Below are 26,897 nucleotides of genomic sequence, written 5' to 3' on the forward strand. Positions count from 1 at the left end.
AATACAAACGTACAAAGTTCTGTCTATCCCACAATTATACAACACTATACATCACACCATCGCACAGAACACTGACTCGCTCGACATACACTTGAGACACAGGATAAAAAGAACATTAACACAACATATGTCACTCAGCCCTGCCAAACACATTCTGATTCCACCTCAGCACCTATCTTGAGTACTTCGAACAGCGCTTGCGCCCCTTTTTGCGGTGCTCGCTCGATCCCTTCTTGTGCTTCCACGTTCTTTTTCGGCGAGCCCCTTCCAACGACGATATCTGAGGCGTCGTCTCAGCCATCGTTGTCTCTTCCGACACCGTTAACGCGTCATTACATTCGACGGGTCCTGTCTGTTTATTTACCCGCTTGATCATGCCTCTACATTTTGCCCGGCTGGCCAACTCCGTCTCCTTTACACTGTCGGTCGGTTGAGGTCGTGCCGACGTAAGTCCGGTTGCTCGGCCCTTGAACTTATTCGACACGATCGTCTTCTCCTTCGCTGTCTCTTGCACCGCAGCTTCACCTTGGGCTCTAGCGAGATCCGTCACGGGATGCTCCTCCCTTGTATCTCGCGGCCGCTGTGTTGGCGAGGGCTCTATCTTCGGGTCTTCTCCCAAACATTCTGGATCATTCGGCCCTCGCGCCCCGACGATGTTTCCGATGACAAGGTCATACAGGGGGGTCGTCATGCATAAAGCAGTAACCTTCCCGCTGAAGTACGGGGTTTCAACTTCAATTTCTGCTTCGGGAAGCATCCGGACCGTACGGTCAATTAGGCAAACCGGTCTCGTTCTGCCTGTCAACTCTCTTTCCCGTACCAAATTTCTCCTCACGATAACCGTGGAGCTACCGGTGTCTCTTAGAACCGTAATCTTCTTGCCTGCAATCTTTCCAGGAAGCGTTGGCATTCCCTTCGTAACACCGGTTGGCTGTTTTGACATTACAGCCCCCACAATAGGAATTTTCTCCCCATTCTTCAACTCTACGAATCCATCAGTGACGGCATTATTATCGAATTTCGGTGCCGCTTGAACACAGGATACCTGGTGAGTTTGACTCACTCCGTTCCGACATGCATCTGCTTTGTGCCCAGTCTGACCACACTTGAAACATTTTACTGCCGTAGGGCTCGTAAAGATCGTTCGACAGTTTTTCGCGCGATGACCCACTCGGTTGCACAGAAAACATCGCGGAATGCTCTCTGGTGCACGCTTCTTTTCTTCGGGAGCCAATTTCTTCGAGTCATCGGGACAATCCCTCTTGACCTTGGCCAAATTAGTTCCACCTTGCGCTTCCAAGAATTGATCAGCCAATTCAAGCATTCCTTCAAGTGACTCAGCCTTCCTCTCTTTCAAGTACAGCGACAGGCTTGGGTGGCAACTAGTAAGAAATTGTTCTCTAATTAGGAGCTCTCTAAGCTCATCGTACTCCTGTGCTGTCCCTGAAAGTTCAATCCATCTGTCGAAATAATGGCAAAGTCGAGCGGCATACTGCGTAGCCGTCTCCCCATCAGCTGGCTTTCCTGTCCGAAATCTGTCCCGGAATCCTTCCACAGTGAATCTAAATCGCTTCAACAAAGCAGCCTTCACCTTTGCGTAGTTGGCTGCATCGGTCGGCGTCAGCCTACCGTACACACTGAGCGCTTCACCACTCAAGCAAGTACTCAAAGCAGTTGCCCATTGCTGTTCGGGCCAATTCTGGCTCCTCGCAATCGTCTCAAATCTGTGGAGGTACGCGTCTAGGTCGTCCTTCCTTTCATCAAACGCTACGAGCAGCTTGCTTGGGTTCAAGCGGAAGCCGTGATCTTCCCGTTCGCTGCTTTCAACTCTAGCTTGGACGGGAGTTTCACTTCGCTGTTGCAAACGGAGCCGCTCGAGTTCCATCTCGTGCTGCCGCTGCCGCTCCCTTTCAGCCATCTCCGCTTCTCTTTCTTCTCTCGCCCTCTCAGCCGCCAGCTTTTCTCTCTCCAGCTCCAACTTCAACTGTTGCTCTCTTTCTTCCTTCGCTCTCTCAGCTGCCAACCTCTCTCGTTCCAACTCAGCTGCTTTTTCTTCTTTAGCTCTCTCTTTTTCTTCTTTTTCCTTCTGGGTGACCCACTTCCGTAGTTCGGCGCCAGAAAGACCCATCTTCTCACCAAGAGCAACTAACTTTTCGAGATCCATCGTGTCTCGCAAATAAAACCTTGCCGCGTGCAAAAAGTATCTGCCTCACTCAGTCTATCGGAACACTCCACTGCACTCGTTAACGAGAACACTGAACAACACACAAAATCGTTCCGATAGCACTATCAACACTCGAGGCTCTTTCTCACTACTTTGGACACACTGTGCACCAAAAGGTCCTGTTTCGCGGACGCCAGATTAATTGTCACACCTGTCCCGTTTATTAGGGAGGCGATCGCCGGGCTAATTCCAAAAGCCGAAGTATCGGCCCCCCGAACCGCACCACGAAAGCGTGGACAATTTAGAAGTGGTCCTTATTGGTGCGCCAGCGGACGCCGGCTGTGGCCCAAAGAACAAGACAGAGCCGAGAGTTGATAAACAAACAAAATTATATTCTCATTAACGGCAGATCAAAAACAATACACACGTATGCACACTCCACAATAGTTACATACAATACGTCACCAAACAGACAATGTACTACACAGTACAATCAACCACACTTGAAACAACGGACACAGACAACAATATGCACTACAATGCAGTCGCATGCATTGAACAACCAAGACACTTAAAGACTAAAGAGATATAAAACCTATTCAGTCCAAAGTCCTTGGAACAAAAGTCTGAATGATACTCTTCCGAGAATCACTCACTCAAAGTCCAGCGTTGTTGTCGTTCCGCAGCTCTCGAAGTTCTCTCCCAGGAAACCTCCCGTCTTCAATTGGCCACTCTTCAAACTTCAACTTCTTCGCCGGAACACGTCGGCTTCACACTCGCAGCGGTTGCCACGGGTCTTCGCTCGATAGCGGTAAACACACACTCTTGCCTGTAGCTCGAGCCGTCCCTACGGACCACAAACTTCGCCGACTACACGGCGGACTCTCTACGCACTCTGGCGCTCACTTCCGTCTCCTCCTGTTCTGTCACTACGGGCAGAACCTTCGCCGACTACACGGCGGAATTCCTACGCGCTCTGGCGCTAACTTCCGTCTCCTCCTGATTTCTCGTCTCGGCTGCTCGGTTAAATACCTTGCGCGCGACTTTCCAGAGGTTTCTCGTCATTTCGTCGGCGCGATACGCAGCGAAGGCTGGGGAGAGGCACGAGACGGTTCGACTGCCCTCTCCCGAGGATGATTCACTCGGTCTGACTCCGCCTCCTTCGTTCTAGAAAAATCGCGGTCTTGCTGGGCCGCCGATGTGGGGTGAGGAGGATCGTCTGCGAAGCCGTGCTTCTGCGGGGAGAGCGCGCGCCCGGGAGCCTTGGATGTTTGCTTTCTTTTTTTCTTCTTTTTACCTCGCGGCGTTTCTGCCGCCGTTGTCGCAAGGATTTGGCGGCGCGCTCTTGTTTAGCGCTCGTTCTGTGACAGTAAGATAAAGCATATGAAGCAAAGTGACTGTCTCGAAATGTTTATGTTTTAAACACCGGCTCAAAAATATAGTGTGACACCCGATTGTCACGTAGAATTTCTGTACTTGCGTGACAAGTCATGTAGGCACACATCTGCTTTAACGCACGTTTTGAAACGTCGCACCTCAACATTCGTTGCTCAGATGAGTCTTATTTTTTCGTGAAAAAGGAATAGCTATGCCTACCCTGGCAACCTTATTCAAATATTGAGCTGGAATGAGAGTAGCACGGAGAATTAAAAAGTTTTGGTTAGGCCAAACACAAAAACGAAAGTGCAACACCAGCATAGCACATGCATGCCCACGCACGAGGGATGTGCTGGGCCAGTTTGTGCAAAATTTTATTACCACTTTTTTTTAAGTCCGATTTCTTATGTGCTCATCGCCTAAGGGCATCTTTAAATAGCTGGTACTTGTACCCGTAATATTGTCACTGCAAACAAAATAATTGATTATGTTTTAATATTCTTTTTTTACAAGATGCGGATGTCTTTTTGTGGGATTTTAATAAAAATCGAAGATGGGGTTTTTGGAATATTGATTTTTCAATACACTTGACATTATTGAAAGTTTGAGACCATATATGAAAATATGTGTTTGAGGTACAGCTATGGTACTTAAAGGCAACATTGTAAACACAATGTTTTAATGGGTCACAAAGTTATGAAACACTAGCTTGTTTAGCTTGGGAGAAAAATAAATTCCAAATACAGCAACTTGAAGAAACTGTCAACTGTGCAGACACTTTGAATAAGTAGTTTGCTTCAGCACACAGGCTTCAAACAATGGTGCCTCACTCCCCTTTACGCGTAAATCTATTAGAGGAAAATATTGTCTTCATCAAGTTAATATTTGTGTTTTTATATTGTTGTTAACTTTCGAGAATGACAAAGAACAAACGCGGTCCCTCCGTACAAATTAAGTTCAATATTTTTTTGCTCCTTAATTGTGCTGGTAATAAAACAACAAAGCTTACTTTCTGGCTACTGGGGGGTATGTGCACGAAATATAATGTAAACAATCATATCTAAAATATCAACTCTCGGACCCATGTCGATCGCTCGTGGAATCAACCTATTATGTTGTCTTTCTCTGTCTTACTATTTGCAATCGCTATCAGAGTTATATCAGGCCACGCTGTAGCGGCGAGTGGGTGGATTCGTCTAAATTCGGTGGCACATTCCCGTATGCAAATACGTTTTGCGGAAGCCCACAATGGGACGGAGTGGGTATAAGAGAAAAACGATAACCACCCGGTTTGTGGCACGAAGTCACAAGGAAATGGGTATACATCTCTCAGAAAAATAAAACCTTCTTAGTCGCTGAAAAACTCGTCCTGGTCGGGGGTTTGAGCCCGGAACCAGCGCCTTTCCAGGGCGGTCGCTCTACCAACTGAGCTAATCAGGAAGCTGACAATTAACAGCGTGAGGGCAGATTTATCGACAACTTGAAAAACACAGGCAAAAGCACATGGCTGTGTGCTTGTGTCCCTCGAACAGTCCAAAGTCGCTTGGAAGTTTCTGAAAGGCGGCCACTGGTAATCACCGCGAGTCAATGATGCGCGAAGCGAACCTGCATGTTTACTTTCAATAAAAAATATTTAGTCTGATATATATATATAGATATTATATCAATTAGAGTGCAGTGTAATTGTCCTGTCAGGTCAATTGTTTGAGGGTGGTAAGCTAATGTCGTGTTATGAACTTTCTCAGAAGTTTTTGGAATTTACTCAAGAATTGTGTGCAAAAAGGCCTTGCCTCGGTCACTCAAAAATACGCGCGGTGCACCATGATGCCACACAATGGCTTCTAAAATGAAGGGGGCAATGTCTGAGGCAGAGATAGTGCGTAGAGAAGTGGTCTCCGCGTATCGTGCGAGTTGGTCGATTGATGTGACGATCTAGGGTGGCTTGCTGTCGTTACGGGAAGTGGTCCGACGAGGTCTATTCTGACAATGACAAAAAGGGTTCCGGATATGAGATGGGTTGTAATTGGCTAGCAGGAGCTGAAGGGGGTCGTCTCCGGCGTTGGCAAAGTGCGCAAGAAGGGATATAAGTAGCCACAAAGGTAGAAATACCAGACCAAAAGGAACAGCTCCTAACGCGGTTGTAGGTCTTCTGAAAACTAAAGTGACCAGCTGACGGATCGTAGTGCATTGCTTCGAGAATATGTTTTCGCAGCAAACGTGGAAGTACTAACAACCGTGCACCTATGGGCATTTGTATTGTAAATATAGCGCAGCAGTACATTGTTCTCTAGTTTGAACTGCCGTAGCTGACGACGTAATCTGGTATAAGTTATAAGGTATAGAAGGTGAGCCATTTAAGTATATCGTGACACGGTTACAGTTCGGGTCGTCTCGTTGACACGAGGCAAACTGAGCACTGCTGTTAAATGATAGCGACTTAGCAACTACCAGGCGTCATAACGTGGTCGTCGAAGAAGCCGCTTGATCACCTGAGGGGCATTTAGGGTGCGTGGTCGGAAATGAAAGTGGCAGAGAGCAGCGAAAGAGAGAGCGTCGACACCCTGATGCTGTTTGCCAGACCTGTACACAACGTTAAAAGTGTACTCTTGCAAACGAAATATCTAGCGACAGAGGCTTCCAGACAAATTCGTCAGTGAGGACAACCAGCATAAAGCATGGTGATCGGTAATCACAGTGACGTGGCGTTCATACAGATATGGTCGAAATTTCCGGATGGCCCAAACTACAATGAGACATTTCTGTTGTGTTATCGAGTAGTTCTGCTCCGCAGATGCTCGCGTGCGGCTGGAATACGCAACTACTCACTCATGTGAAGTGTCGTCGCGCTGGAGGACAGCACTGATTTCGTGGCCGCTTGCATCTGTGTGCAGAAAAGTGGGTGCACTCTCGTGGAAGCGACAGAGGACAGGGTCTGACGATCAGGCACATTTAACAGCTTGGAAAGCACACTCGCACTGATCAGTCCAAATGAAGGCCGTTACCGACGTGAGACGCTTGGGCGGCCCGGCATTGGCAGCAAAGTGACTCACGAAGCTATGTAAGTAAGACGCCATGCCAAGAAAACTTCGCAATTGTTTTTGATTGCCTGGACGAGGAAAACAAATGATGGTAGCAACCTCGTCGGGGTGCAGTCAAACGCCATCTTTGCTGACAAGGCGACCCAATACTTTAATGCTTGTACTGGTGAAGTGGCACTTCGTGTTGAGCTAAAGACCAGCGTTTGAAATTTCCCTTGAAAGTTCATGCAAGCACTGCAAGTGCTGAGAAAAAGTGAAAGAATAAATGACGACGACGTCTAAATAAAATAAGCAGATTTTTCACTTGAGGCCACGTAAAATGGTATCTACCGTGCGCTCGAATGTTGCCGGAGCGTTGCATAACCCAGAAGGCATGCGTTGAATTCGTAAAGCCCGTGAGGAGTTTGAAAGGTTGTTTTCTCCTGGTCTGCCTTGGGCATAGGTATTTGCCAATGGGCGGATAGGAGGTCGAGACTGTATAAATACTCTAAGCCTCTATGCAGGGCAACAGATATACATCTTTTTCATAATCTTATTAGGTGCCCTGTAATAAACACAAAAAAAGACAGAACCATCCTTTTTCCGGACCATAGTATTGAAACATCGGTGGGGGAAAATCATGAGACGTTATTTTGTCGTGTAAATGTAGCATCCTACTTTGCGCAAAAGTGAGGAGAAATACAATGTTACGGCAACTTGTCGATATCTTGTAACGCTACGTGGAACCGTGCACTCAAGAAGAGTGAGATTACGCTGTGTTTATGACGGAAAAAGGAGTGAAAAGGTACCTCACTCGGAAAAACGCGGCTGCGTGGTTTTTACACTAGACGTACAACGCAAGATGTTTCTGAAATAACAATTTCATGATTTCCTGGTTCATTTTGGTACAGCTAGATGGCGCCACCAATCCACCTATTGTGGGCTCACATGTTTACGACTTCGATGCTCAAAGCCACTCTAGTATTGGTAATCCAACTGAAACGATGTATTCGTTATTGGCACTTGCACTTCAGCTTATTCCGACTCAAAGGCTGGAGTTTCCGCTATGCGGATATCGTGTGTTTCTACAAAAAAAGTGATTCTTTTTAGAACACGTCTCGCTCGTCTCAGTGCTTTTCTGAACTTTTCGCTGCAGTTGTGGGGTGTATTGCCCCGTATGTTGCAATAATGAATGTACAACCTCACGAGGTGACGTCCGACTCCGGTTCGACCGCGGCCACTACCTCGAGGAGGCGAGGAAACACATCCAGTGAGAGCGATGATACTGAGCTGTTCTCCGCATCTTGCGACGAGTCCTCAGACGACGGCTTTCAACCTGTCCCGCACCGCTAGGCCAAGCGATGGATCATCAATCCATCGCCGGTGTCAAGTACAGCCACCTTGAAAACGGCGCCCCAGCCATGGCCCCATTCCATCCTGTTCGTGCCAAAGAACGCTTCCGAAAGTCTGCGTGTTCTGAACAGGCAAGCGCTTTCGCTATATTTTGAGAACACTGTGCCAAACGAGATTAGAGACGTACGGCTTAATACAAGAAGAAACATCCTGGCTGTCGATGTGCTGCACCCGAGTGCGCTGAGCACGCTGCAACAAGTAACACAACTGGGGAACATTGCAGTTAGGTCCATCATACCAGCCGATGGTGCGACCACATCAGGAGTCATTTACGAAAATTCCAAACGGAAATTTCTATTTACGGAAATTCCAAACGCAGACCTTCCAATACTTATAAAACCAGCGAGTCAAGACAACGTCATTGTCAGCGTTGGACGGCTTGGTAACACACGCTGTGTGAGAGTAACGTTAAAGGTGAGGTGACTGTCTTCCCGCATCCGTGAAGGTTGGCCACTTTCGTCAACAAGCTCGACCGTTTATTCCTAAACCCGTGCAATGCTTCAATTGTTAGAAGATCAGCCATGTAAAGGGCGTTTGCAGGAGCTCCGCAGCGTTCCCCCGGTGCGCCGAACCACACGCGGAAGACAACTGTAGCGCTACCACACTGAGGTGTCCTAACTGTTAGGGTGCTCACAAGGCTTCTTCGAAAGAATGTCCGCACATAAAGAAAGAATTTTCTATTCTGAAGCAAATGGTACGAGACAGCTCAACCCCCAAAATAAGCTGCTGAGAAAATCTGGCGAAGACGAAGTCGCCGTCGAAGGTCTTCACGTCGGAAAGCGCCAACTTCAGGCAATAAGTCGACGCATCAGGAAAGATCGCCAGCTGCAGTTTCGAGCACGGCAAACACAGACGTTGGAAAAGAGCAAAGGGGCAGACCAGTCTCTACAGAAGAGTGGCCTCCATTTACGCGTACACAACGCTCAGAAGAGCCGCAGCAAAAGCCATCTTCTTCAGAGCAAGCTGCTGCAATGAGGGACTTGCAAAACACAGATCGGCAAGTGATCGCTCTTTTGCGACCCTTAACTAACGCCATTCGCTTGTTGTTAAGCAACATGCACACAACGTCAGCAAGAAGTGCATTGCAATTACTGGACGCTTTGAGTCCAGTAATCGCAGCGCTTCAGTGAATAATGGCTCACCAGCCACTGTCTTTCAGAGAAAGGTACGAAAGGCAGCGATTATTCAATGGAATGCCCGGGGACTGAGGTCACGCATCGCCGATTTCCGTCAGTTCGTGTACACCAATAAGTTCCCCATCATTGTCTTCTGCGAGCCAAATTTGTAGAAAGAAATCAGACTTTCTGGTTACGAGTCAATCATGTCGTCTACAATTGCGGACAATAGCAAAGTTCTGATGTTTATTCACCGCGACCTCACCTACATTCATCATCCAGTGTCACCCCACGACGAAAATCAATATATAGGTATAACAGTGAAAAAGAGACTTACCAACACGGTTGTGGGTGCCTACCGCTCTCCGTCAAGCCATTTCAACCGTACAAGACTACAAGGTATCATGTCAGCAACTTCTCACCCATGCATTATAAATGGCGACTTCAACGCCCATCATGAATCTGAGGAAGTTCGAAGACCAATGTTAAACGGAAAAAGTTGGTGTCCTTTGCCTCCGACAACCAACTTTTCTTGCTAAATGATGTCAGTCCAACGTTCCTACGTGGTTCAAGGTATAGCAGCTTCCTTGACCTGGCTTTTGTCTCACGAGGCCTCGTCAGGCATGCTGAGTGGTTTCCAGACATAGAAACGCATGGAAGTGACCACATTCACACTTACGTCAAAATCGAAGGATTGTCTCATGCTAAGATACGCGATAGTGTTCAGAGAGTGGACTGGTTGAAATTCTAGTCTCGCATGTAAGAGCAATGTGAAGCAAACATATCTTTCGACATGGAGGAGATAATTAAAAGCACAATACACGACACTACGTGTACCCTCACTTGCTTTCCCAAAGTAACGGAATTCGACATTGAGCTAGAATGACTTCGAGCAATCCGACGGGGTGCTGAACGAAGATACCGACGCACGGAGGCAATAGAAGATTTACGGATTGCTCGACGTATACAAAAGAAGATTCAGCGCCGCATAAATATACTCGAGTCACAACGTTGGACTGCTTTTTGTGAGTCACTTGACCTACGAAAACCTTTATCCCAATAGTGAAAGACGGTACAAGGTCTCTGCACAAAACCCACTCAGTGGTCACCATTCAGAGCTCTCGCACTTTATGAACAGAGACGCAGCATTTACGTGGCAGAAGACTTCTGTGCCAGAGTATCTGGGCCACTAACAGTGCCCAATAGCCTATTCTCCTCGACTAACCGTTCACAAACACTGGAATCCCGCATGGATATGCCTTTTTCTATCGTGGAGCTCAGATCAGCACTAGCTTTGTGTGGACGCACGTCGGCACCAGGGCCCGATAGAATTTCTTATTGGGCCTTGTGTCACCTGGGTGAACGCGCGAGAATCCTCCTTTTGGAGTTGTACAACAAATCCTGACAAGATAGAACACCCCCGACAAGCTGGAAGACAAGTCGTCTAGTTCCACTTCTGAAGCCAGGCAAGTCACTGTTGGAGCTCTCATCTTATCGTCCGATTGCATTGGCCAGTTGTGTAGGCAAAGTTATGGAGAGGATGATCCTGGGACGCCTGGAGTGGTTCTTGGAGTGTAACAACATCTACCCAGATGCCAAGGCAGGATTTCGGCGTGGTCGAGCATCGATTGACAACGTAGTCGACCTGGTCACTTACGTCTAACACGAGAAAGGCCGTAAGCGTCTCTGCGCATTTTTGTTCCTAGACGTCAAAGGGGCGTATGACAACGTTACGCATGAAGCTGTTCTCCCCGCTCTCGATGATATAGGAGTAGGTGGTCGGATGGATCGCTGGATACGTAGTTATTTGTCAATGTGATCCTTCTTTGTGAGCACTGAAGACAGTCCAACCTCTCCACATCACAGCCACCGTGGCGTCCCCCAGGGTGGCGTACTCAACCATGTGCTGTTCAATCTTACGTTAATTGCTCTCACTGAGCATCTGCCAAGCACGGTCAGGTTATCAATGTACGCAGATGATATCTGCGTTTGGGCATTGGCTGTAACACGCCTGCAGTTACGAGGGAGGATTCAAAAAGCTGCCTCTGAAACATTACGCTACCTCCGAAATCGAGGCTTGGAAAATTCTTCCGAGAAATGCGCCCTCCTACATTTGACAAGAAAGCCTATGGATAAGTACACTATAAGCATCAATGGTCAAACTGTGCCATACGTTCGATCGCACAAGTTTTTGGGCGTCATAATTGACAGGAATCTATCGTAGAGCGATCACGTTTCGTACATGAAGAAACGGTTAATGGACATCTCTAATATACTGAAGTTTTCTGCAGGGATGACTTGGGGAATGTCTCCCAGTGCAATGCTACAGCTGTACAGAGTGCTTTTTTTTGGTTTCCTGCGGAACAGTTTACCAGCATTGACCAATGAAAGCAAAACAAGCCTTCGAACGCTACAGAGTGTTCAGTCCCAAGCACTCCGGATTTGCCTCGGCTTGCCTCGTAGTGCGTCGACAATGGCTACTATAGGTATCGCTGGTGACCACCTCATCACGACACATATCGACGTTGAGGCACTCAGGACACATGTAAGGCATATTGCTCGGACACCGTGCTACCACCTAGCCTCTTTACCAGCAGACAGACCACGTTCGTCATTTTGCCAAACGGTCACCACATATCGCGATTCTTTGCTAACATGCTTCACACCCGCCGCCAGGCCTGCAACTCCTCCCTGGTGCCTTACTCAGGCTAACATCAGGCTAACTATACCTGGCATCTAGAAAAAAATGCAGATATGTCGTCACCTGCTCTTAGAACTTGCTCTGCTCTTGTTATACGAGACGTATCAAGGCTGTATACACGTATACACCGACGGCTCTGTTTTACAGAAGAGTTCAACGGCATGATTCGTTATACTGATAAAAGACACGACAAGAAAATTCAAGACCTCCCACCTTACGACATCAACAGGAGCAGAGCTCACAGCTCTTCGTGCCGCATTGCAATTCATCAGAGATCGACAGCCACAAACATGGACAATTTTCAGTGACCTAAAGGTGGCACTGCAATCCCTTCTATCACCTTTACGCCACGGCCCAAACGAACAGCTGGTTTTTGAGATGGCAGAAAAGACTCACCAATTAATTGAGAAATGACATGAAATAGCCTTTCAATGGCTTCCAAGTCGTTGTGGAATAATTGGCAATAAACGGGCCGATCGAGCTGCCCGTTTTGCCCATACTGAAAGCGATGAAATATCAATTCCGCTTTTCAGAACTGACGCTGCACGGAAACTCCGCATGCTTGCTCGCAAACGCACCGCGTCACAATGGAACGAGTCACATTTCATCCATGCACGGCTAGGTACTTTAGACCCAACTCTGAGTCTTCAAATTCCCCCGGAATGACGCCGACGAGACGCTACTATGCGGTGCAGATTATGGTTGGGCGTCGCGTTTACCAATGCGTACGCGTTCCGCATAGGAATGGCTGACACTGCTGCATGTGACCATTGTGGTAGTGATGAAACAACTTGGCACATTCTGTGTGAATGCCCCCAATACTGCTCGCAAAGACAGTCACTCTGCAATGCACTAGATGAACTGGACAACGAGCCCCTTTCGGAAGAAAGAATCCTGCGCTGCCGACAGGACTTTATGTCGCAGTAGGCTTTCAAGGCGCTCCTGCGCTTCTTGCGTTCAACTGGCCTGTCCAAACGACTGTGATCGGAACTCCCTGAATGTGTGCGCTTGTGGTTTTTTTTCGAATTTATTATATATCTCTGTATCCATCATCTTTCAGACCCTTTTCCCCACCCCCGTACAGGGTAGCAAACCAGTTCGTCTAGGTTAACTTCCCTGTCTCTTCGTTTTATTTATTTATCTCTCTCTCTCTCCCTCTACAAAAGAACGTGGATTTTCGAGATTGGGCCGCAAGCATAAAGCCTATCTGGGGGGGGGGGGGCAGATTACGTTAACGTAAAGGTTTGTGTTCCGTAAAGACGCCCGCATGCACAGATTATATACAGTAACATGGTACCTTAAAGAAGCATACAAACAAGCTAACAGTTTCTAGCTTTTTGGCAGTGCACGTGAAGAACAGGAGAAAATGAGGGCACATATAGACATACAGGGCGATACATGTGTGTGTCTATATGTGTCTTCATTCTGTCCTGTGTCTTACGTTCGGTACGAGGAAACTAATTGAACCTATTGAAAAAGGGTTTATTGGCGACTGTTGCGACGGTGGTCCTACGATGAAACACGATCGGACAAGAGCAACGGTCGAGCAGATGCCGGCGATGATCAGCACGAGCCGAGTGAGCGAAGCCAAGCACCCAGTACCCAAGCGGTGGCGATGTTGTTTGCCAACGATGCGTTTTCTTCTTCACAATTTGCCCCCGCCGAAAAAGAGCCATCCTGGCGACCTAAGAGTCTGGAGGCAGAGGGCTATGATATGGCTTAAGGCGGGCGATGTGGACGATGTCACGTCCACGCCGGCGCATGTCGTCAGATGGGGAAAGTGGTTCGATGAGAAAATTCACCGGCGAGGTTTGCTCCAAAACGCGGTATGGGCCCTCGTACTTTGGAACGAGTTTTGAGGATATGCCGGGGCTTTGGTAAGGAACAGCCAGCCATACAAGTGATCCCGAGGAATAGCTGGGGCTTTGTGAAGAGTCGGCGTTGTTTTCTTTCTGGCGCTGTTGTTCTTGCGACGTAAAGGTGCGTGCGAGTTCACGGCACTCTTCCGCATTACGGGCAGCTTCGGACACAGATGGGCATTCGGATGCGTCAGGATGGTATGGAAGGAGAGTGTCGATGGTGTGGGATGGTTCGCGTCCATAAAGAAGAAAGAAAGGTGAAAATCCAGTGGTAGACTGTGCCGCGGTGTTATATGCGAACGTGATGAATGGAAGAATGCGATCCCAGTTAGTATGATCGGATGTCACATACATGGCGAGCATATCGCCAAGGGTGCGGTTAAATCTTTCCGTGAGCCCGTTAGTTTGCGGGTGGTATGCAGTGGTCTTGCGATGAACAACATGGCATTGAGAAAGCAGAGACGTGATGACTTCTGATAGGAAGGCTCGACCTCGGTCGCTTAGTAGCTCTCGAGGTGCACCATGTCTTAGTATGAAGCGATGAAGGATGAAGGATGCTACGTCCCGCGCAGTGGCACTTGGAAGGGCGGCGGTCTCAGCGTAGCGTGTTAAATGGTCCACAGCGACTATGATCCACCGATTTTCATCTGATGTTGTCGGTAGAGGGCCATAGAGATCAATTCCGATCCGATCGAAAGGTTTGGCAGGGCACGGGAGCGGTTGAAGCGCACCGGACGAGTGGAAAGGCGGTGATTTGCGGCGTTGACAGTCAGGGCAGCCCATAACGAATTTTCGAACGAAATTATACATTCCGCGCCAGTAGAAGCGATGGCGAATGCGTTCGTAAGTTTTGAAAACTCCGGCATGACCACATTGGGGATCGTCGTGAAAGGAGGCGCAGATTTGTGATCGCAAGCTGCGCGGGACAACCAAGAGCCACTTACGACCTTCGGGGGCGTAGTTGCGTCGGTGTAGCAGCCGATCACGAATCGCGAAATGAGCAGCTTGACGTCGGAGAGATCGTGGTACCGCAGTGGTTGACGATCCAGAGAGACAGTTAAAAAGGGAAGCGATCCACGGGTCCTTGTGTTGTTCACCGGTAAAAGAGTCGAGGTCGAGAGATGCGACGGAGTTGGTACCATTGGTTTCGCAGGCCGAGTCGGGAGGTAAAGGCGAACGCGACAGGGCGTCGGCGTCAGAATGCTTGCGTCCGCTGCGATAGATGACACGAATGTCGTACTCCTGGATTTGCAGTGCCCACCGAGCTAGGCAGCCAGAAGGATCTTTCAATGTGGCGAGCCAACAAAGTGCATGGTGGTCCGTTACCAGGTCGAATGGGCGACCGTACAAATAAGGGCGGAACTTGCGAAGCGCCCACACTAGCGCCAAGCACTCTTTTTCAGTGACGCTGTAATTGGCCTCAGCTTTAGTAAGTGTGCGACTCGCATAAGCGACGACGTATTCGGAGTAGCCCGGCTTGCGTTGGGCGAGGACGGCGCCTAGACCAACCCCACTAGCGTCTGTGTGAACTTCCGTTGCAGCTGTTGGGTCGAAATGCCGAAGAATTGGAGGAGATGTTAGCAGACTACGGAGCGTGGCAAACGCGACGTCGCAGTCAGAAGACCAGGATGAAAGGTCTGCATCACCGCGTAGGAGGTTGGTCAGTGGTGACATGATCGACGCAAAATTTCGCACGAAGCGCCGGAAGTACGAGCATAGTCCGACAAAACTGCGTAATTCTTTCAGTGTAGTAGGTTTCGGGAACTCAGCGACTGCTCGCAGTTTTGCAGGGTCGGGTCGAACACCATCCTTGGACATGATGTGCCCTAAGATGGACAGCTCTTGCGCGGCGAAGCGGCACTTTTTAAGGTTCAGTTGGAGCCCAGCGTTGGTTAAACACGTCAGCACCAGTTGGAGCCGACGCAGATGTGTAGGAAAATCGGGAGAGAAAACGACAATGTCGTCGAGGTAGCATAGACACACAGACCACTTCAGTCCACGCAGTGTGTTGTCCATGAGTCGTTCAAACGTGGCAGGAGCATTACAAAGCCCAAATGGCATTACGTTAAATTCGTACAGGCCATCTGGTGTAATGAACGCAGTTTTCTGGCGATCAGCTTCTGCCATAGGAACCTGCCAGTATCCAGATCGTAAGTCTAAGGAGGAGAAGAATTGGGCTCCTTGGAGGCTGTCAAGGGCGTCGTCGATGCGCGGTAATGGATAGACGTCTTTCCGCGTCACCTTGTTTAATCGCCGGTAGTCGACGCAAAATCGAATCGATCCATCCTTCTTTCGAACTAGAACGACAGGAGATGCCCAAGGACTGTGCGATGGTTGAATAACGCGACGGCGTAGCATCTCTTCGACCTGGTCGTTGATGACGTGACGTTCTGCTGCAGAGACACGGTACGGTCTTTGACGCAATGGCTGGTGCGAACCGGTGTCAATGTAGTGGTGCACTGCGGAAGTCCGACCCAATTGCGGCTGAGAAACGTCGAATGAATTCGCGAAGTGCTGGAGAAGATTAAGAAGCTCGGCGCATTCATGGGCACTTAAGGTGTCGGCGATGGAACTCGAGAAGGTGTCACTCGATGAGCATTCCGGTGGGGAAAGGGCATGAAGTTCGGTCGAGGCGCTACTGCACGATTCGTCTGGCATGTTAAGGAATAAAGAGGAATCGAGGTACTCCACTCGACCGAGACATTCGCCGGCAAGTAGCGTAAGCGGTGCAGAAAGGGGGTTGTGGACGAAAATATTGCTTCGGCCCGCAGTGACGTCGAGTGTAGCGAAAGGCAAGGAAACGGCTCTGCGGCTCATGAAAATGTCGGAAGGTGTAAACATTACTGTAGCGTCGTTATGGTCATCGCAGCAAACAGGGACAACCGCAAGAGAGGCTGGCGGAATTTCAGTGTCTTCACGTACGACGAGTTTTGGAGACCGCTCAAGAGTTTCGTGCAAAGGTTCATCATACAGGTGCGAAAATTGAACTTCAGCGCGTGCGCAGTCGATGACGGCATGATGTTGTGACAGGAAGTCCCACCCGAGGATAACGTCATGCGAGCACACCGAAAGGACGATGAACTCGACAACGTACATAGAGCCTTGGATGAAAATGCGGGCTGTACAGGTGCCGAGAGGTCTGACTGGCTGTGCGCTAGCCGTACGAAGCGATAGTCCAGAGAGCGACGTGGTCACTTTGCGTAGGGAGCGGCAGAGCTGGGCGGCTATAACAGAAACGGCAGCACCTGTGTCGATGAGGGCAAATGTAGAAACACCATCGACAGATATGGCGACGACGTTAGCAGGTGAAGTGCGAGGACTTGGGCATTTCGATGACGGCGCAGTTCTTGCCTCTGGAACTGCGGCGTTCAGTTTTCCCGGTTGGAGGAAGCGGGTCGGGGACGCATTGGGGACAGAGATCGCCTGCGAGGAGACGGCGAGCGGGAAGAGTGAGTCGGAGCTGGGCGCTGGGGTGACTGAGACCCGGGAAGATTAGTGTAGCCATACTGCGGTGAAGGATAGGGAGCAGGTAGGTGCGTGGGCGGCGGGTCATACGGTAACGGCCAAGTAGCGTTGTGTTGCGATTGGAAACGACGACGACAATATCGTGCCACGTGTCCTGGAGTACCGCAGGCGTAGCAGATTGGTCGATTGTCAGCAGTGCGCCAGGAATTGCTGACTCGCGGTGCAGCCCAAGGTGTCGAAAGAGGGGTAGAGTGGGGAGCAACTGCAGGCATGGGTGGCAAAAGCTGCTGGCGGGGTCTGCTGCGTACCACCTGGGCATAGGTAAGAGGCGCGGCCACGGGCTGCATAGCCGGCGCATGGGGAACTGTCACGGCCACAGGCTGCTGGTGGGCAGCGACGGGAACAGCCTGAGCTACCTCTTCGGCAATAACGTCGCGGAGTGGTGAGGGCAGACGAGAGGACGGCGGCTGCTGCGTGAAGGGAATCAACGACAGTTGCCGAGCTACTTCTTCACGCACGAAGTCTTTAATCTCTTGCAGGGTTGGTGCGTGGTCGGGAACGGAAGTGAGACTGGAGAGCGAGTCGGCGTGTGAGGAAAATGGCCGAGTCAGGGCGCGCTGCTTGCTCAACTCGTCGAAACTTTGACACAAAGTAACAAGTTCCGCAACGGTGGCAGGATTACGGGCGAGGAGCAGCTGATATGCACCGTCATTTATCCCTTTGAGGATGTGTTGAATCTTCTCCGACTCGGGCATGGTGGTGTTCAATCGGTTGCAAAGTTCAATGATGTCTTCAATGTAGCTTGTGAAAGATTCCGTTGGTTTTTGTGCGCGAGTCCGCAAGCGTTGTTCGGCTCTGGACTTGCGGACAGCGGGTCGGCCAAAAACGTCAGCGAACAACGTTTTGAAGATGGACCACGTCGTAATGTCGTTTTTGTGGTTGTTATACCACATTTCGGCTACGTCAGTGAGGTAAAAGATGACGTAAGTCAATTTGTCCGCGTCATCCCACTTGTTGTTTGCGCTTACCAGTTCGTAGTTAGCGAACCAGTCTTCCACGTCAGTCTCATCAGCTCCGCTAAAGACTTTGGGCTCTCGCAAACGAAGAACACCGGGGTTGCTGGGGGATGGAGTGGAAGAGCCAGGTTGCGCGTTGTTGGTAGCCATGATGGTAGGTAGCGTTCGGTTGCGCAGCTCCAGGTTGAGGCGACGGCGAATGGCAGCACCCAGGTTCAGGCGACGGGGAATGTCAGCACCTCCACCAATTGAAAAAGGGTTTATTGGCGACTGTTGCAACGGTGGTCCTACGATGAAACACGATCGGACAAGAGCAACGGTCAAGCAGATGCCGGCGATGATCAGCACGAGCCGAGCGAGCGAAGCCAAGCACCCAGTACCCAAGCGGTGGCGATGTTGTTAGCCAACGATGCGTTTTCTTCTTCACACTGCCAACACATAACAGATACATGCAATGACATCTGTCAATCGTCTTGTTCAAAAACAACACAGCTATGTCAACTGTTGCGTAGTGTTGTGTGGTGGTGTCTAGCTCTGGCCAACTGCTCAAAACTGCAGCTTAACATTTACTAATAGCTGGGAATGCTAGGCTTGCGACTGCTAATCTTCATCAGTGATGCTGACCTATTGGCTAGTGAGCTCCGTCTTTGGCTAGTGGAGGCTGATTTGTGGCTGAAGTTGAATGATGCTGTTAAGTACTGTTCAGTGTTGACTACCACCAACTGCATTTTGCTGCTTGAGTGCTGATTGGTATAGAGCTAGTAAACGCAGAGCGGGTACTTTTCAGGGTCTCCTTACGCATTCTCCTTAGACCACTGGAAGACAAAAGAGAGAGAGAAAAGACTTTATTGCGCACAGTGGGTGGGCAGTATGGTCTTGGTGGATTTGAATGGCAGCTCCGAGTCCCTGGACTCGGGCGACAACTCGGCCAGCTGGACAGCCCAGAGCTGGTTGTTCAGCCTTGAGCTTTGGGGGGCCGCCTCAGTAATTTTTTTCTCAGCCGATCCAGCCTCTCAACCCACGGAAAGCCATCTGCACGTAACGTGGTTTTGCAACACCTTCAGAACAGGAGGGAGATTACCTGGTTTCACGTTATGTCCACAATCAGCCCACCCTTGACCAAGCGATGATTTCATGAGGTGGAGTCACTATGCGACGCCACAACAGAGTCACTAATTTCGGCGCTCTGTGACGTTATTAGAGCGTCATATGATGATGCTATCATGCAGTGATGATTTTTCCATCAATCCTGCTGGCGCCGCCTACACGGGAAAGCAGTCATTTTTCGCACCGGATGAGGTATCAAGGCGTTTCCCTTAAAATTTCGCTATGCAAGTGACTGTGCTCACTTTATTATGGCTGATTATACCTGTTTTACAATCACACAAGCCACTGACAGAGCCTTCCATTACACAACTATGTTATTGTGACAAAGGAACCAATAATGTTTTAGTGTATGGCTACTACGACAAGCAAAGCGCCGATATTTATAACGGTGGTCGTCAAGTCTGAAAACAAGCAAAGTTCGATCGTACGAATGTATACTAAATAAGCGTGAATTTTGAAGTAGACTGTTGCAAAAACGGTTTGATCACAATAATAATTCACAGTCTATGGGCTTTTATATAACATAATACGTTTACTTACCAGTGCTTTAGGGATCCGAGCGTCTACGTTCGTTGTCAAAAGGTCTCGTCACTGCCACTTCGGCCACTGAGTTCACGCATTGACCACTCTCTATTCCTGTATTGTGAACCTCGCCATATAGTCTCGCAAGCGTCAGTCTGGTTCAGCGAGGGGAGAGTCACCTGTTAACCGAACATAAACGCAGGGGTGCCCGTCACCCGTCTTTTCTGCGGATGCCGTGATGGTTCGTAGAAAATGTGAATATCTTTAACATAGATAGAGGCGCGGCCAACGCCGAAATTCGGTAAATATCAATTGTTGTTGGATATTCTATCGTATTCGTATTATTTTTGAAGGTTTTCTTAACAGTTGAAATGAGACGCGATTATTAGGTTGGGCTACACACGTGCTAGAAATTTGTGAGAGTTAAATAAGGGCTCCTTACGCGTTTGTTATGCAATTCGAGCAGCTGCACATATTGTTGATGTTTCTGATGATGATAACTCCGTACGTCCTAGCACTTTGTAGCAGGTGAGCCATCCAATCGCCCGCTAGTTGCGATATTGACATGGCAACACCCTCGGTCGGAAGTTCTACTTTTCTGTCACACAACGTTACATCTGTTTGAGTGCTTACTCACACTATATGACGCATTTCTAGGGGCTTCTGCTTCTCTTTTCTTTTTGCGAAACAATTTCAAGCAATGGCGTATAATGAGAGGATGTTTAATGCATAGGTTGTTGGATTCTATTCCTATTATGACCGGCTTCAGTGGCGTACCAACTCTTCCGTGACGGAGGGGGGGTGGTGGCGGGAAGGTCCAACTTACCTCACCTGTCATATATATATATATATATATATATATATATATATATATATATATATATATATATATATATATATATATATATATATATATATATATATATATATATATATATATATATATTGCAATAACTTGCAGATAGCACATAAGAAAAGGATCGTATTTACTAACGCTTCGGCCGTGGCACGGCCTTCGTCAGAGTAAGTAGGTATGATACAATGCAGCCGCTTTTATAGGCTCACGTGATGAACTCTCGGTATAGCAGCTAGGACAATCAAAGTAAAAAATGGTAATCTGTCAGAACCTTGTGTTGACATTACTGACATGTGACGGGTGCATGAATATACAAGTTTCAAATTTCCTTGCGCATCGACACGTGGGGCACAGTATGGTTGGCAGGACATGTAAAAGAGCTCAGAAGCAAAGAAACCACGGTTGACTAATATACAATTTAATATACACTAAAATATTTTACTAATCTAAGAAGTCGTGTTGTTATAGTGCGAGGCAGGTGAGCTTTCCTACGTTTTCATTGATACCTGAACGAATGGTGTTAAATTTGTGGATCAAGAAGGATTCCCTCACTTCCCTATCGTGATTTGTCTTGAAACCGGACTGAATAATAGTGACCCTAATTTTGTCGAAACCATGGCCAGGCATACTGACGTGCTTCGACAGCGGTAGATTAGGGAGGCTTACGGCATGTGCACGGTGATTATTAAAACGAATTCTGAAACTTGTCTCTGTTTGACCTATGTACTGAGCACCGCATGTTGAACACTCGAGAAGATAGATGACGTTGATACTATCACACGTGTAGTTCCCATTTATCTTTAAAGAAAAACTGGACGATGTACTTGAAACTGTTTTAGATGTCGTCATGTGCGCGCACACTTTGCAACGTGGTTTGTTGAAGGGATGACAGCCTTCATGATGTGAACACGTGGTTTTAGATGAGGTTAGTAAATCACGAAGGTTCCGCAATCGTCGGTAGACCACGCGTGGTTGTTCTGTAAAGATTCCTTTGAGCCGCTCGCTCTGTATTAAAATGTTAAAATGTTTCTTTAAGATATGGTTCACATTTGGAGCTGAGGCCGCATGTGACCGATTGTGACTTCGGAGCGCGCTCGAAAAACAGAGCTATCCAGCCAGCATAATCACAGATGCCATCAAACGCGCAGAAGAGCTTGACCGTTCAGGCCTGCTGAGTACTAACAAAAGACCCAAAGATTGTTCGCGGACTAATCTAATTTTGACACATGCGGCCTCAGCTCCAAATGTGAACCATATCTTAAAGAAACATTTTAACATTTGTTGAGGTATGGTGAGGTATGGACAGATCTTCATCGTATTCTTTGAAACGGGTGATCATTTCTTCTTTGATCTTTTTCCAAGACTCATCGTTGTCGAAGATGCAGGTGAGGTAAAATTTGAATGCCTCACCTGAGATGTAGCCAGTAAAGTTGATGACGATCTCCCGTTCCGACCCCGATGCAGCGGTAGCGTGGAGCTCGAACAGGTTGAACCATTCCTGTACAGGTCCATCGTCCATTGCTCCGGTGTACTTGGGTAAGGGAAGGTCGGTCGATGATTCTGTCATGATGCTCGTCGATGTGTACTGCTATATGCTGGTTTGGTAGTCCACTTACGGTCAGGGTGTCTTGCGGAGAACCTTGTCGATGATGTGCGACTGATGAAGGGGCTGGCAGGTCTTCATGCTGTCGACTTGGTGTGACGCAAAAGATGATTAGGTGACGTGGCCTGGCTCATACCCCATGTTTATTCTATACTGCACTTCCTTCGCGGCCTCTACCAACAATCGCTTCATACGTCACATGTATATATATATATATATATATATATATATATATATATATATATATATATATATATATATATATATATATATATATATATATATATATATATATATATATATATCAGCAGAGAGAACTTCATTGACGTGCTCGCACATGGATATAAATTTGCATACAAAGAGGTGACCCGACACGCATTCTTAGATACCACGAAGTTGAAGTTCAATCATACTTTAACAGGCCAAGGACCCAATTTCCACGTTCAATATGTGACGCTCATCTTGCTATCAAGCATATTTCTCAGATTATGCTTTGGCGGTTGACATCTACAGATACCACAAAAGCTTAATAAATTCATCATGGAAGTTAGTCGTCAGCATGGAAATGTACCAAGCGTAAACTAGGATACATTAACGTCGAACGGAGCTATAGCTGCCAAACACCAAAACATATATTCGGCAAAACTTTCTTTGTCCGTAAACAGTAAAAATTAGATTACCCCTGTAAAGGCGCGTTTTACTTTCGTGTTGTATGCTGATGCCTCTGACAGAGGGATCAACCATGTTTTTTTTTCAAGAAATGATTGCTGTTACATTTTTTTCACAAGTATTATACACTGTCTTGTATATATTCAGGCATTCGTGTAATGTAATTACCCTTATTCGCTAATAGTCTGAATAATGTATCTCGAGCACGCAATTATTATTAATATTGATATTGTTATATTACTGTTACTCAGTTATAATCAACTTCTCCATTGTTTTCTCTAAAAGTGTATCATGTGTGGTGTTAGAGGCGTAGTCCATTGTTTACATTCATTGTATCTGGATCGAAATTTCTTAAAATACTCCCAGGCGTCTGCATGAATGCACCAACACAAACGGTGTAAACAAAATTTTCTTTTGAGAGAACAAAAAATGGGCGATTATAGCGTTAAACTATCTTTCATTTCTTCCTTTCGAAATGGTCGTTAGCTGCATATTGAATTCAGTTGAGTTTATTGCGGAAAGAGGTTGCGCGAAGACCAGACGAAAACTCTAGACTGAGCAGCTTGAGGGGAACCTTGAGAGAATATTGGTGTAAACAGTCTTTGTCATGCACACTGCACCAGCTTGTTACGCCAGGCAACAAATGACGCAAAAATGATCAATCACATAATGACCACGTATGCATGACCACGCAAAAAATAAGTACATAAACTATTTTATACTGCATGCCGTTTTGCATTGGTTCTTCCACATTTAAAAGTTTCTGTGTGCCATAAAATTGCCTGCTTGTTACTAGACGTCCCGAAACCGGAGAGCATCTCTTTCAATAAGTAATTCAAGTACTCTAGCGGCCAATACCATAAGCAGGGGCTACATATAGCAGCTGGTGAGATGGATTATGAGTTTAATATAATATTTCCACATGCAGCATTACGATGTTTAGTAGTTTTTGCGCGTATACGTCTTTGTGGGCTCATACTTGCTAAGAGAAAAAAAAATAGAGAAAAATAAGCAGCACTGCGCGTGTGTACTTTGCTTTCCGAGGTGTATTTTGAGCTGTAAAGGACAATTCAAGTTCAGTGAGAAAACAATTCGCCCAATTCCTGACTAAGCCTCCATAGTGCTAAAGAACGCCAGGTCTCCGAGATAGGCGCAGAACAGTCACCGCGTAAGCTAGAAGAACGGCCTTTCAGAGCCTTTTCTAAACACTCATAGGGTAGGTGCTGCAAGCACACTTGCTTGATACCCACTATGGCTATAATGGTTAATCTTTTTTTAGTAGGCCGGCTTTCGCTGTGCTATTTGTGCCTGAAGTGGGTATGCGCCACAGTTGATAGGTGAACAAGAAGAAGCTTTTGTAATGGGTTGGAGCATTGGACGACCCACTCGTTACGCCATTCACACTGCGCGATGACGGGTTGGTCTTTCGCTGTTTTAAAACGTTTTCTAAGTTGTATTAACGCGATTGCTTTCTCTACATCAAGCCTGCCTAAGGCAAGATTGCCAACGAGTCCCACGCAAAAGCGTGGCTCAGTAAGAGGTAAATCTTACTGAGCCGCGCTGGTGCGTGGAACTCGTTGGCAATCTTATGGAATTCGTTTTTTGCCTTGTGATAGCTCTGTGCAAAATTTGGGTTATATTTTTACTCGGTCTTCATTCGGTTTGGCGTAGTATGCTATAGTGCAGACACTGTGATGCGAGAGTTCTATCCGTTAATGAGTGTTTCGTGGAAGCTGTTATAAAAGTTCGACTACCGACTGTGCACTTTTGTCATCATTCACACCACACACATCTTTCACGGCATGGTCATCATTTTATTACTTGTATGTTCTTACCCGCCTTATCGCGAGGAATTTTATGGCCCTTATACGGCCGCTTATTGTTCATATTTTTAGTAAGATGAAATGGCGCTCTTTGGCCAACAAATGGCCCTTGCACCAAAAAACACCATATATCATCATCATCATCATCATCATCATCATCATCATCATCATCATCATCATCATCATCGACTACCGACTGTGTTGAAGATGTAATATGCCTGTTTGATGCGTTATCACGCATGAAACACGTGTGATAGTGATTGTCATATTAGCTTGACCTGTAGTCAAGAAGGCAATAAATAAGGAAAAAACCAGCGTGGCTCCGTGGTAGCATATTGGGCTGGCACCCAGCGGACCCGGGTTCGAGCCACACTGTGTCATTGGTACTAGCTATTTTTTTCTAATTTCGTGCGATGTGGTTACGGACACCGGTGGCGGCGGATAACTACGGCACCGCGCGTGACCCGAATTCTGATTTCATAACACATTTCGCTGTAAAACAATGGTATTTAACCTTCGCTCTGGTCCGGTGGGTCAAGTTTGTGGGGCAAGCTTAAAAGCTGCGCTTCCTACCGAGCACGAGTTCACTGCTTTATTTGTGGTCAATTTGCTATGGCTCCAATTTACCATAAGCAAGGCTGATCAGGTTTATCATAGACTAAAGCGGAAAAAGTTTCTAGCCTTTCAGTACGGAAAAACTTAAACATCAAAAACGATTTGTCACACGCATCGGCTCGCAACAGCTTCGACATCGCAGGGGTGATGGTATATTCTTTTCGAAGAAAATTATTTTCCGGAAGCAGCAAATGCTTTGACCGGTCCCTAAACAGTTTGCTCGTTCCCATCGGTAACTGCATCAACAAGTCACAGCAGAATGAAAGCATCAACAAGTGATGTAATAGTACAGGGCCCCGCTCAGCGCTTGCCTGCTCTGCAATGCTACAGCACAAAACGCGAAAACGTCACAGTGGCGACCCACACCGCAAAGAGCCTGAAAGAACAATAATCACAGTGAAAATGCTGGCGAAATTTTGCTGTGTCGTAACATTGCCTGATAACATTTTCATTCTCCCGTAATAATGAAATTGAGTGATTACTGTATCGATGTGAAACTTCGGCTTACTTGGTTAGTTTCCCCAGCATACAGCAAAGAGTGACCATGGTGCACTGTCGAAAGGGCTCAGCCCCCCAACGTTTCTCAGTCGGGGGGGGGGGGGTTACGCACCTCTTGCCCCCTTTTCCTGGATGATACGCCTTTGACAGACTTTACTATATTTTGCATTCGCGAGCGAAGCACGTTTCTCGTTCATTTTTGTTCACAACCAATGACGGCAATGCTGACGACAAGATTTCTTTGACACAAGTTCTTTAACAGTATTGCAATAATATACAAGCTAATGTGGTTAATATATTGTCACGGGTACGGGAATACCGCTCTGGCAGAGACGCTGAAATGACGCTGAAGGGACGACGTTTTTGTTGTAGTGAGGCGGAGTCTGGCTTGCTGTGTTGACGTTGACTAGCATTCTGTTTGCTCTGTGCAGTGTCATCTCGCCCTGATACTGACTGACGACCCCTCAGTAAATACTCCCCGTAAGATATTTTTCGGTGGAGGTGCTGGGTAACTCCTCGTATCAATATATTACAGATGTGCTGGCTACCCAAAGTTCAGCCACTTCAGTGAACACTTACTAATTATTACTACTAATTCATAAATACCAGAAGATCACTTATCAACCTACAGCCCACTCTGATAGGCCTCTGTTGAGCCACACTGAGCCGTCTTCATGAAACTAGGCTTTTCCCGAAGAGTCAAGTCTGTTCGGAGTCCAAATAAGAAGAATAATTAAACTTGACAGCAGCAACCTTTAGGCCCTAGCTGAAGTTCAATATTGTTACGTTTGGCCCGGCAGTTCGTCTCAGCAGACGTCATTGTGTGTAAGCCGGTATGTAAGAAGGCTTTCTCCTCATCGGAGTAGAGTAGGCTAGACGCTGTCCTGTAGAGGTTCCCAGTAGTGGTCGGGCCTCAACGAAAGCTTCGCGAGACAACCTTTTTTTTTTAACGGGCTCGAACAGCGTGGGACGGCGCCAATGTGGTGGTTCTCTGGAAGTGTACACCTCGACTCGGCTGTTGTCGCCGACGCGAAATTGCCACAAAAGCAACGACAGCCCGGAAGCTTGGGAATGCGT

The 26,897-nt window shown here is 47.5% G+C and overlaps 1 long non-coding RNA gene across 1 annotated transcript in view; it reads right to left on the reverse strand.

Annotated features, from left to right (window-relative positions):
* LOC119165761 (uncharacterized) overlaps nucleotides 1-26,897 on the reverse strand; it is a 46,629-nt gene that overhangs the window by 13,990 nt on the left and 5,742 nt on the right. The gene's annotated exons all lie outside the window — the stretch shown is intronic.

The sequence above is a fragment of the Rhipicephalus microplus genome, chromosome 8, assembly GCF_043290135.1.
Source record: "Rhipicephalus microplus isolate Deutch F79 chromosome 8, USDA_Rmic, whole genome shotgun sequence".
Classification (NCBI taxonomy): Eukaryota; Metazoa; Arthropoda; class Arachnida; order Ixodida; family Ixodidae; genus Rhipicephalus; species Rhipicephalus microplus.